A 12,795-nucleotide genomic window follows, 5' to 3' on the forward strand; every position below is an offset into this window, starting at 1 on the left:
TGGCACTGGCTATCAGTCTTAAGAGCCAAAATAGAGTCCATATTCTCAGGCAGTGTTGCATCAGAGATGTTTGGGAGCAGAACAAAGGAGGGCTTAATGTGCCCTTGTTGTGGGCTTCCAAAAAGCTACCAATGTGGGAAATAAGATGCTGAACTACAAAGATCTTATACCTTGATATAGAAATGCCATTCTTGCTAAATTTACCTTACCATCCTAAATGTAACCGGGAAATCAGTATGGTGTGATCGAATCCTTCCTATGGTTATTACTTGTAAGGTGTTGTAAGTCCTTTGGCTCATCGGGTAACAGAAGATTAGCAAGTTTAAGAAATCATCATCACCATCTCCTCCCCTGACCTTGCCACACTTTTGTCAAGTCTTTTGCCTCAGCTGTTGACCTCATTTTGTCTTTGGGCAGATCATATTCTCTCTTGATCGTTTTCTGTAGGTCCTACAATGTTATGTTGGCATGAGCTAAATGTTAAAAAAATAATAAGACAGCAACATGATGGAGAGCATAGCACACAGGAACCTTTAACTCAAACAAACACATATTTCACTACCCACTGAGAGAGCTCGTGTTATTTTTGCTGTTAAGGATATATGGAGCTGCCTCATGGTGACTCAAAACAGTGGCTTAGTATTGTCTCCTCTGGCTGGTAACTGGTCCACCAATGTTTTGGGCCAGGATACCTTTTACAGCTCTGCGATGGCAGATCATTTTTAATTGGAGACATTGGGAATTAAACCTGGAATCTTCCACATGTGGTCTTTCCCCCTTAGTTGTGACCCCCATCTCAGAGGACCTGAGAGACTGTTTTCTTTTTACTGGAAGAGTTTATGTGTAGTAAAAAGGCAAGAACACTGGTCAGTGATCCAGTCTGAGAAAGTTGGAAGGCTTACCGTATTTTTCACTCTATAAGACGCACCAGACCATAAGATGCACCTAGTTTTTGGAGGAGGAAAACAAGAAGAAAAAAAATTCTGAATCTCAGAAACCAGAACAACAAGAGGGATCGCTGCGAAAGCAGCGATCCCTCTTTCTGTTCTGGCTTCTGGGATAGCTGCGCAGCCTGCATTCGCTCCATAAGACGCACACACATGAGTCTTATAAAGCAAAATATACGGTATTTAAAGGGCAGGTTATTGGTAACAAAATATTCCAGAGCCCCTATGATGAATATCTTGCCTCCATCGAAGCAATGCCACTCTCTGCTGTTGGAGTTCACGTGGGCTAAACAAGCAGGTACCAAACAGAGAATTCAAGGTGAGGGGGTAAATAGTATTGAGATTTTTCTTAGCTGACCTCTGGTATATCATGTCGGAGACATCAAAGTTATATTGACTTGTAAACCTGGGAAATCAAGAAAAACAGCTTGATAACTCTGCTGGTCAAAACATTATTCTATAGAAGTATGGGTACTCTTTTGGTATATATCAGTATTTCACATCTCTGAGTCGAACAGTGAATTGTTTTCTTTTACTGTAGAAAGAGGACTGGAGTGTATAATTAATGGTATTGGGAGTTCTTTGAAGGATGTTCTGGACTAAAGTGTGTGGGTAGGTTTTGTGGTTGTAGATCAGAGGGGCACCAGGATTATTGCTAAGTGCTTAAACCCAGGCTGCTGACACACATTTGCATGTGCTAATTTATTTGAACAGGAGCCTCTGGACAAGTTACGGTAAGTTGGTAGCTGTGGTGGGGGTGGGGAGTCTTTGAGGATGCCCAACTGCCTTATAAGCAAGATTAAAATATTTTTAAAGTGGGGGGCAGGGTGGGTAGGTCAGGAGACATGCAAAAAACGCAGGGTTTGGGCCCCCTGAGACCCACCATTTTTGTCTGATCTTCCCATATGCCAAAGCAACCCAGTAATGGGGCCAGAGGGAACCATGAGGTTATGAAGTCCGGCAGTGTGCAGTTTTGACCTTCTTTTAAGCAGCGAATTGGGAGCTTTCAGAAATGCTCTGTTTCATTCAAATCAGAGGCTGGAAACCTGGTGCTCCGATGTTGTTGGACTACAACTCCCATCATCCATGATCATTGGCCATGTTAGCTGGGGCTGATGGAAGTTGGGAACCCAGCAATATCTGGAGAACTTCAGGTTCCCAGCCTCTGATTTAAATGCTCCAGTTTTCAGACCATAGAGATGTTTGGAGGGACTATTCCGGTGTTAAAAGCTTGAGCCTTTATATAAACGATTCCTTCCCACCACTGTTTTTTAAAAGCACAAAACGTGCTCTGAGACATTCTGCCTGATACTGGTTCCAGCCAGAAACCACAAACCCAAAGTGCTGCTTATTTTCTTCGCTGGAGTTGTAAGCAAGATGAAAGGTGCACTTTTAACTCACAGGTTCATGGGATCTGCACGGAAATGAGGGGTTTTAACTGTGCAACTGAGCAGCTCTTTACACATGTGTGTTATTTAAAAGTGGGGGAAAAAAAGAATGTAGGCGGGCTCCATTGAAATCCATGGTTTGTTGGTTTCCCTCTCCCTCGCCCCATGTCATCTTTCACTGACTCCAATCAAAGACGGATTGCAGCCATAGATTTCAGGTGTGACCTGTGTTACGAAAGCACAAAAATGACAGACTCAGCCTGCTTGAAGCCATGCGTTGGCTTCTTTAATAAATCAGAGTGAATAATGGGGAAAGCTGATCTTGATCAGTGTTTTTGTGCCTTGGCTGGCACCTTCCCACCCACTGTCCTCCGCTAATCCAGAATGAGACCTGTCTGTTAAGTACCCATTGAATTTTCTTTACAAAGCAAAGAGGGCAGATTACTGGGGTTGGCTGGACTGCATAGCCGGGACTGCAGTTTGCTTGCCTTCTGAAGGTGGCACACGCTTGTAGAAATTAGTTTTTTAAAAACCTGGATACTTCTGCAGTCCGACAGCGTAACATTTGGTGTAACAGTGGTGATCTGTTGTGCTTCTTAAGCAGCTTGGTCAGTTTCATTTCAGTGCTTTCCCCCCCAATTGTCCAAAGGGAGAATTAAGGTCAAGGGATTAGGTAGTAGAGAAGAGGAAGGACTTTGACGTTTCTTTTCCTGTGAGTTCTGTTAGGAACCCAGTGTGGATAGCTAATTGGTGCTAGGGCATTGAGCCCTGTGCATTGGTCCATATCTAATCCCTTGCAATGGCTGTGGACTGTCTCGTCTGAAGACCAGTTGCTGGGGAAAGTGCTTTCGTCCTCATGCCCTCATTGCGGGCTTTCCATAGGCCGTGAGAACAGGATCGTAGAACCATAGAGTCCAACCCCCTGCAATGCAGGAATATGCAGCTGTCTCTTATGGGGATTGAACCTGCAACCTTGATATTATCAGCCTCATGCTCTGAGATTTTGGTCTGATGCAACAGGGCCCTTCTTATGGGGTGCAGTGCTCTTACATTACAGACACAAAGTCTTCCTGAATACCAAGTCTGATGCTTTCTTTGTCTTGGGCAACAATGGACACTTAATCTCTTGCTTTGTTCTCCTTATCTGTATACAGGAGACAGTGGATGGGAATTGAGGTTAGCTGTGTTGTCCTTCTTCCTAAGTGTTGGCTAAACTGTTACCGCAGACTCAAGCTGGCTGAATACAGCTGGTTAGTTTCTTATGGGGTGTTTCCGTTTTGGTCGGCTGGGTGGTGGTCATTATGGTCTAGATGTTGGGGGAACTGTGAGTGAAGGCAGTAGAGGATGGAGCACTTCTTAACATTTGCATTGTTTTCTGTGCTTTAACCAGAATTCTTAAGACACTCCTTCATTTTGTGTGTTAAATTTACTGTTATCTGTCCAGGACTTTGGGATGAAGCAGGCATTTGGGATGAAGCAGGTGCCTACCTGCCTTTTATTATCAGTCCGCCCTACAAGATTCATCAGTAAGTCTAGAAACAACGTAGTATTTGTTATGATTTTTATTATTTATAGCTCGAAACAATAATTTTAAAGACCTTGCAAGATTTTTAGTGTGATGGAATTTTTACATCAATCAGGTAGAATGGGCACTGATCCAGAATAGCGGTTTCAAGCTATATTCCCAGGTGCTTAGTGGTTCCTTGCCAGGCAATCCTGTACATGTTTACCTAGAAGTAAGTTCTGTTGACTTCAGTGGGACTTACTCCCAGGTAATTACAGCTTTAGGAACTTATTGGAGGTTCTGCAATGGTTGACTAACCATTTAGTTTGGCAACATATGGGGGGCTATCAGTGTTCAAAATTAAAAGGTAAAGGGACCTCTGTCCGTTAGGTCCAGTCGTGGATGACTCTGGGGTTGTGGCGCTCATCTCACTTCATTGGCCGAGGGAGCCGGCGTACAGCTTCTGGGTCATGTGGTAGGCATGACTAAGCCGCTTCTGGCGAACCAGAGCAGCGCACGGAAACGCCATTTACCTTCCCACCACAGTGGTACCTATTTATCTACTTGCACTTTGATGTGCTTTTGAACTGCTAGGTTGGCAGGAGCAGGGACCGAGCAACAGGAGCTCACCCTGTTGCAGGGATTCAAACCGCCAAGCTTCTGATCGGCAAGCCCTAAGCTCTGTGGTTTAGACCACAGCGCCACCCGTGTCCCTTGTTCAAAATTAGCCGGGCACATTTTGCACCTGGCTATTGGCCCCTTGCAACTAAGTGAATACGCATGGGCTCCAGGATAGTGCCTGACATCTCCACTATCTGGAGGTGCATGCCTGGGATTCATTGGTTCTTGACTGTTTTCACACACATCCTGTAGAATTCTATCAGTTACATTTTATCTGCACAGTCAGAATGAATTTCAGGAACAAAAATGCTTTTTTCTGTGCAGCCTGAGCAGGGAACAACGTTATAGTTAATCGTTGTTGTCTGTCTTCATTTACCCTATCCCACTGCCCTACATTATGAATGGCCTGTATCACCATTAAGAAAAATAGGTTGGAATGGGATCAAGTGACTTGTCTTCTTTAAGTTCTCCAAGCTCTTAACTTAGCTCAAGGTTGTCTTCTGAACCAGCCAGGTGTTGAACTGATAATCAATCACAGCCTGTTCATCGTTTGAAAATCCAATACTTGAGAGCCACCTGGCCCCAAGATGGCAACCAGACATTCCGTTTGGGCGACTGTAACCATGGTTTAAGGAGCCATTTGGCGCCTAACTTATACAGTATATTTTGAGTTCCTGACACTGTTTCTAAACCTGGCTTATACCTGCTGATTGGCTCTACCTGTAGGGCCTAGGAAAGGTTATTGTAAGGCTTGCCTTGTTTGTTAGGGAGAAAATGTTCAATTGCATCGGGGAAAGGAATGTTTCGGCAATTAGGTATTGGGCAATATTTAATATTCCAATCCTTTTGCAAGCCAAGATCCTGTTCCCAGTATTTGCAGAGGGCCAAAAGTGACGGAGGAAGCTCAGCTGCTGACGTAGCCATGCTTTGGCTGAGCTGGCCTCCTGTCTGTTAGCACAAGGCAACTTGCCAGCTGTTGCACCTTTTTGTGGAGTCGAAACCCCCGTTGAGAATGGCAGCTGTTCTGCCTGAGATCAGGCAAGCAGAGCAAGGATATGTAGACCTTCCTGTGCATTTGACAGCTACTTGAGGAAGGCTTTGAATATTTATGGTTGATGTGGCATTTTGTCTTCTTGCTTTAATTTGGTTTTTTTATTTCTTTTAAAAATAAAACCTTATTGTATGCTGAGCACCAGTGGGGAGATTGCCCCGGAGTGACGATGCATGTTAATTTATGAGAGCAGGAGGACAATAGCAATTCCTCCAGTCCATTTCCCATTTAACCCATAGAAGTGCATGGTCATTCCTGGACCCGCTTTCAGGGAACCTAAACCGAACATCTCTCCCCTGTATGACTTGGCTCACGTAAGTGTTTTGCTAGCGGTGCTTGCATTTTATTTATTTGCTCTTAGAGCATTTTCTGTTTGCGCTTCTCTACAAACCCCCTCCCCTCCCCCCCAAAGAAAAAAGTTCTCCTTTTTGATGGATGCCAGTGGGGAAGCTGCTGTGGAGTGATGGCGCATATTAATGTTACAAATTTGGTCAGAGGCAGACAGAAAAGCAAATGGCAGGTGCAAGGCCAACGGCAATGCTTTGCTTATTCAGCAAAAGCAGACACTGGGACAGCTGTTTTGCATGAAGACTTTTGTGAAAGGAACTGAAATGTGGCAACCTGTAAAAGGGTAAAAGAGTACTGGGAAATAATTCATAGTGAATTGAAAAAAAATGTTTAAAAGTACTTTTCCAAAACAATCCAGAGTCCTTTTTGTTGGGGATAATTCAGACTGAAATTCCCAGGTGTCCAAAAAGGTTATTTATGTATGCCACTACTGCAGCCCGGGTTTTGTTAGCCCAAAGATGGGAAAAAAGCGAGGTCCCAACCAAAGAAGAATGGCAACTTAAGCTGATGGAATATGTGCAGCTTGCAGACCTAACATATAGAATAAGACAGGCTTCCTCAACCTCAGCCCTCCAGATGTTTTGAGACGACAATTCTCAGCATCCCTGACCACTGGTCCTGCTAGCTAGGATCATGGGAGTTGTAGGCCAAAAACATCTGGCGGGCCGAGGCTGAGGAAGCCTGGAATAAGAGAACAAGAAAAACATACGTTTGAAGAAGATTGGAAAATGTTTATTGAATATTTGGGGGGGGGATTGTGTACACTTGAAAACGTTGGCAGCATTAAGATAAATTCAACAGTGTACACAAGTTTTGATGAATGTAATAATGGAATACTGAATGGTTTAGTTATGTAAAATATGCAGGGATTTATGATAGGCGAAATGAACCATGGAAAGAGAAGAAGGGAAGTCATTGACGTTTTAAGGTTGCTTAAACGAATATTCTAAATTGTAAAACAGAACATTTCATAAAAATTATAAACATAAAAAAAATACTTTTGTGAAAGCTCCTTATGCAGATTTTAAGATCCTGTGCTGGTAACCAAAGAGTGTAGGGCAGGGGTCAGCAAACTTTTTCAGCAGGGGGCCGGTCCACTGCCCCTCAGACCTTGGGGGGGGGGGCTGGACTATATTTTTTGGGGGGGCAAATGAACAAATTCCTATGTTCCACAAATAACCCAGAGATGCATTTTAAATAAAAGGACACATTCTACTCATGTAAAACACACGGATTCCCGGACCATCCGTGGGCCTGATTTAGAAGGCGATTGGGCCAGATCCGGCCCCCGGGCCTTAATTTGCCTACCCGTGCCCTATATGATGACCTGTTTTTACATGAGTAGAATGTGTGCTTTTATTTAAAATGCATCTCTGGGTTATTTGTGAGGCATAGGAATTCATTAATTATTTTTTTTCAAAATATAGTCCAGCCCCCCACAAGGTCTGAGTGACAGTGGACCGGCCCCCTGTTGAAAAAGTTTGCTGACCCCTGAATAGGGTGACCAAAGCCGTTTCTGATACTCGGGAACCTTGCTCAAGAAGGGTAATCTTTGGTTAGGACCCCTTGGTTGGGGGTCTGTGTGGCCCCCATGCAGTGTAGGAGTTAGAGGGGAAAGTGGAGTTCTTTGTATGGAATTGCTTGTCTTGTCACGCTCTTTGGAACTGCTCCGATCTCCCTTCTTCCTGTCATGCTCCCCTGCCCTTTTCTGTCAGATTCGGAGCGCTATTTGACAACAGCGTCTGGAAGATTGATGTGACCTCCGTTCACAGAAGACCTTTGAGAAGCAGGTCTCTTGCAATATTCCAGGGGGGGAACGAATCCTTTGCAAGTTTTTCATGCCTATTCTTGAAAATGAAATGGAGACTTGTATCTCTTTTAGCCAGTGGCGTAGCGTGGGTTGTCAGCACCCGGGGCAAGGCAAGTAATTTGCGCCCCCCCCGCTGCACTGTCCCTCCCCCAGATAGTCCCTCACTCTCTCTCCGCATCGCACCGCACGCCTGGCACCCTCCCCTCCACAGTGGGCGGCGACCTGGCGGCTCAGATCGGATACGCACAGCCAGCACAGCAGTGAGAGAGAGTGAGTGAGCCAGGTAGGGGAGAGAGCTGCGAGTGCGAGCGCCCCCCCCCCCAGATGTTGCACCCGGTGCAGCCGGCCCCCCCTGCACCCCCCACGCTACGCCACTGCTTTTAGCGCCATGAGAAGTAAGCAAGTGTTTGTGGTGGGTGGAGGTCTTCCAGAATAGGGAACTGGGTGCAATTCATTCTCTCCCTACCCTGGCATAACGTGGGTTGTACCCAAAGCAGGAGTGGGGAGGAGTGAAATGATGGGGGCATGGCTCTTGGGCCTGAAGAAATTAGACACACCTTCGGTTCAGAGATGCAACAGAATTGACTGCCCTCAGAGGAGGCACAGACAGAAAAGTGATGCGTGCTGAGAAACAGGAGGTGAGCTTCCCAAAGGCTCTGTGCACAGCATTTAAAGCTCAACCTTTCCCAGGAAACCCTGGGAATTATAGTTTACTCCCATTGGACTTCCCACCACCCATAACAAACTACAGTTCCCAGTTTTGAGTGGTAGGGGAATCATGCTTTAAATGTATGTTGTGTGCACAGCCTAAGAATAAAGTTGCTGTTTTAAGTGAAGCGTACCATCACCTTTAATTCAGAGATAAATGTTCCTCTACTGCCAGACGTTGGGAAGCCAAGCCCTATGGGAAGATGCAAATGTTTGAGAGTTGCACAGAGGTCTTCTGTGTCTTTAGCAGGTGCATGGCAGACAGAAACCTGGCCAGCACAGTCTTTCTCAGCTTGGCACTATGGCGTTTGGGAAAATGCTGTATTTCTGGTGTGGGCAGTGATGACCAAACTTTGGCCCTTCAGCTGTTTTGGGACTACAGTTCCCATCATCCCTCACCACTGGTCCTGTTAGCTAGGGATGATGGGAGTTGTAGTCCCAAAACAACTGGAGGGCCAAGTTTGCCCATCACTGGGTGTGGGGAACCTTTAGCCACCAGAAAAAGATGGCAGTCCTTGGCTGGGGGGCAGGCAGTATCTTGGAACTCTTTTAGAAATCTTAAAAACTCTCTAGCTCTGTTCAGGTGTTCAAAGAATGTGTGAGGACACCATGTGTAGGACCCATGTGCAGACCAGCCTCCCACTTCTAATGTCTCCATCTCTTCCGCCCCCAAACTCATGATCTTGGACTCTCCTAATGGGGCTTCTGTAAATGCATGCTTATTGTGGGTTTATTCTGGCCTCCTTTGGGAATAAGAATGCAAGGCCAGCCTTTATCTTAAGTGCTCAGTTAAGGGTGGATTTGCTTCAAGTGCTTGGGTCTGTTTTCATCCTGGCATCTTGATGGGGTTTCTTTTAGTTGTGGCTCCCAAATGCATCCATGCAAAAGCTGGCCCTGTAGAAACAAGTGCTTTGACGGTTCTCCCCGCCACGTTTGGGTGCTGTTGAGAGTGTGCAACTGTGGCTTTCAGCAGAGAGCTCAGTGTGACTAGGGATGCCGGATGTGTCCATGTGTGGATGTCCCATTAAAGAAAGGGAAGGAGAACAGGACCGTTCGTAGCTGTGTTGACTTTTCAGCTAGCTTGGTGGCCCAGGCGCTGTGTAAATGACTCTGCAGCAACGCATTTGACAGCAAAGGAAAGATGTAGCTTGAGAATGCCTGATTGACCTGTGATCTCTCTCCTTCTAACCTCACTGGCCTGGTACATTAGTGGCAGGGCGTCTGTGGCTGATCTCAAAGGCAGGGGAACAAGAGTTGGTCTGATTTCTGCCTTTTTCATAGAATCATAGAGTTGGAAGAGACCACAAGGGCCATCGAGTCCAACCCCCTGCCAAGCAAGAAACACCATCAGAGCACTCCTGACATATGGTTGTCAAGCCTCTGCTTAAAGACCTCCAAAGAAGGAGACTCCACCACACTCCTTGGCAGCAAATTCCACTGTCGAACAGCTCTTACTGTCAGGAAGTTCTTCCTAATGTTTAGGTGGAATCTTCTTTCTTGTAGTTTGGATCCATTGCTCCGTGTCCGCTTCTCTGGAGCAGCAGAAAACAACCTTTCTCCCTCCTCTATGTGACATCCTTTTATATATTTGAACATGGCTATCATATCACCCCTTAACCTCCTCTTCTCCAGGCTAAACATGCCCAGCTCCCTTAGCCGTTCCTCATAAGGCATCGTTTCCAGGCCTTTGACCATTTTGGTTGCCCTCCTCTGGACACATCTTTCCTTTGCTGCCCTCTGTGAATTAAAATACTGTGCGTCCTTGTCTGCCCTGCTCCTTCATGCCATATCGCATGCTGTTCAGCATAGTAATCGTCCATCAACTGAGCAAGGGGTGAGCAGGATCCTATTTTCTCATGTTCTCACTGTCAGAGAAGTCTATCATTTCTTTATTCTCCCCATTTACAACTCTGTGCTCTGAGATCCAAAGCTGTCTTTGTGTGTGTACACACTGTCTTCCCTTGGAGCAAAGATAATTGATTATCTGTCGCCGGTTACATGCATAAGCAATTGACAGCCTTCATTGGGTTTGTCTGGGCATGTTGAATTGCGAGATTTCTCGGATTTAACATCCAAGAAAACCACTCTGCCAAGAAAGCTCTACCAGGTGATTCCCAATTTCTGGTGGCCAGGGGACACTTTGCTTTCTTGCACTGCAAAAGGTTTCTCCCTCAGTGTGAAAAACTTAATAATTTCCTTGCCTTTCCAATGGATCGTTCTTGCTATTATTCTACTTGTATTGCTGCTCTGAGGCCGCTGCCTGTTTAGAGGAGAATTACGATGCAAGCAGCCTTTCTCTGCAAAGATCCCCATAGGTTGGGGGTTTGGAATTAGAGGCATCTTGAATTATTTAATTTCTCACAGCGCAGCTAGGAATTCTCTTGTGGTCCAAGCTTTGGGAATTGTTTTTCTTCCTGAAATGTGGCTGGAAAGAACGGGAAAACAACACTTTCACAAAAGCACCCTGCCGGTCTCTTCAGTTCCTTTTTTTCTCTCCCCAGTATCCTCCAACTTTCTCTGTTGATAAAGGCTCTTCAATCAGCACCCTCATCCGCCTGATTGCTTTGTGTGTAATTGCGTCCTTAACGCTCTCCTGCAGTGCTGAGATTGTGGTGTCTTCAGGCTTGAAAATGGAAAGGAGAGAACTTTTGGATTGTCTTTTAAAATTTGCTTCTAGTTAGTACAGTGGTACCTCGGGTTACTCCTGCTCACCTAGCAGTTCGAAAGCACCCTTAAGTGCAAGTAGACCCAGAGATGCATTTTAAATAAAAGGACACATTCTACTCATGTAAAAATCATGCTGATTCCCGGACCGTCCGTGGGCTGGATTTGGAAGGCAATTGGGCCGCATCCGGCCCCTGGGCCTTAGTTTGCCTACCCATGGTGAAGGCTATAGCTGCCTTTAAATGTGAAGGAGGAGCATCTGTGCCGAATTCATTCCTTTCGCCAGATTTATTTTGCAAGGTATCTTGTCTCCCTGCCCCCCACCAGTCCATCCACATTCTCAAGGAAGGTGCTAATTTGCAAAACATGTTTCACGGAGCAATGGGAAAGTGGAGATCTCGTGGGGGGGGGTCACCCCTTTCCCTAAAACCTACCATTTACAAAAATGTTTGCCTGAAAGGAGAGCATTTTCTAGCTCTTGTAAAACAAGTAAACCTGGATGTTAGAGATAAGATTGGTAACAGCATCTGATTTGCTATGAAGGAATAGCCTAAAGTACAGAATTGTCTAAATGGGGTCTCCTTCTCCGTATTTTGAGTGGGAGTGGCAGTGGATTAGAGCATGGGTAGGCAAACTAAGGCCCAGGGGGCCGGATCCGGTCCAATCGCCTTCTAAATCTGGCCCGCAGGCGGTCTGGGAATCAGCGTGTTTTTACATTAGAATGTGTCCTTTTATTTAAAATGCATCTCTGGGTTATTTGTGGGGCAATTGAATTTGTTCATCCCCCCCCCCAAAAAAAATAGTCCAGCCCCCCACAAGGTCTGAGGGACAGTGGACTGGCCCCCTGCTGAAAAAGTTTGCTGACCCCTGGATTAGAGGTTTGTTTCAGCATCCATTAAAAAACTCTTAAGTTTGGCTTTTTGTCACAAGCACACTGGACTCCCAGGCAACTTTAATACAATTCCTCCAGTGGGCTCCCTTTCTGTTTCCAAAGGTTATAGGTTTGAGTACCACACAATTGCTTGGGAATCCAGTCTTGTACTGAATACCCGCCGGCTGAAGTGCTTCAGGATTCGGCCTTGATTGCGCAACAACGCGATCTGGCCGTGACAGCACAACTTGTAGCAAACCATATTGCAAAGAAGCGTTGCCAGTTTAAACCCATTGTCTGAAGTAGGAACCAAATCAAACAAAGGGAAAGAAGTACCCAGCCTCCTCACACCTTTACTTTTTGCTTTTTTAAAAGTTCCTCGCAGTTAAGAACAACACCTCCCGCTATCTCCCAACATTTCTTAGAGACTTCAAAGGTTGCAGATCCAAAGTGATTATTACGCTCTATCCTTTATTCCCTCAACCCTTCTTTAATCTGGTTCTCTGCTTGCTCCAGTTAGCATAGGGACAATCACTTGAACAGAAGTAACTGCCTTGACTACCTCTATCTCCTTTTGAATTTGGGCTAATAATAATAATAGGCAATAGTAAAACATAAAACCTCACTATTACCTAATTTACCTGCTGGAGCAGGGGCGACCCTGTCACCATAGTAACCCTGGTGAGTGGTTTTGTTAATGCTTTTTTAAAAATAAATTCCTTCCCCGGAAGACAAGTTCATAATATTATACATATTTGTACTTTTCTGGGACTAATGGGTTGAGAGCACAGTCAAATGCTTTTGAACTTCCATATTCTTTTTGGAAAGCTTTATTTGGTCAAAAAAGGCAAAAAACCACAGTGGGACTGAAAATTCAGTCTGG

General features: G+C 45.3%; 1 protein-coding gene across 2 annotated transcripts in view; it reads left to right on the top strand.

Annotated features, from left to right (window-relative positions):
- The window catches only part of ACLY (ATP citrate lyase), a 60,418-nt gene that overhangs the window by 1,276 nt on the left and 46,347 nt on the right, over positions 1-12,795 (top strand). The gene's annotated exons all lie outside the window — the stretch shown is intronic.

Source organism: Podarcis tiliguerta (genome assembly GCF_965153285.1).
Source record: "Podarcis tiliguerta genome assembly, chromosome: 13".
NCBI classification, from domain to species: domain Eukaryota; kingdom Metazoa; phylum Chordata; class Lepidosauria; order Squamata; family Lacertidae; genus Podarcis; species Podarcis tiliguerta.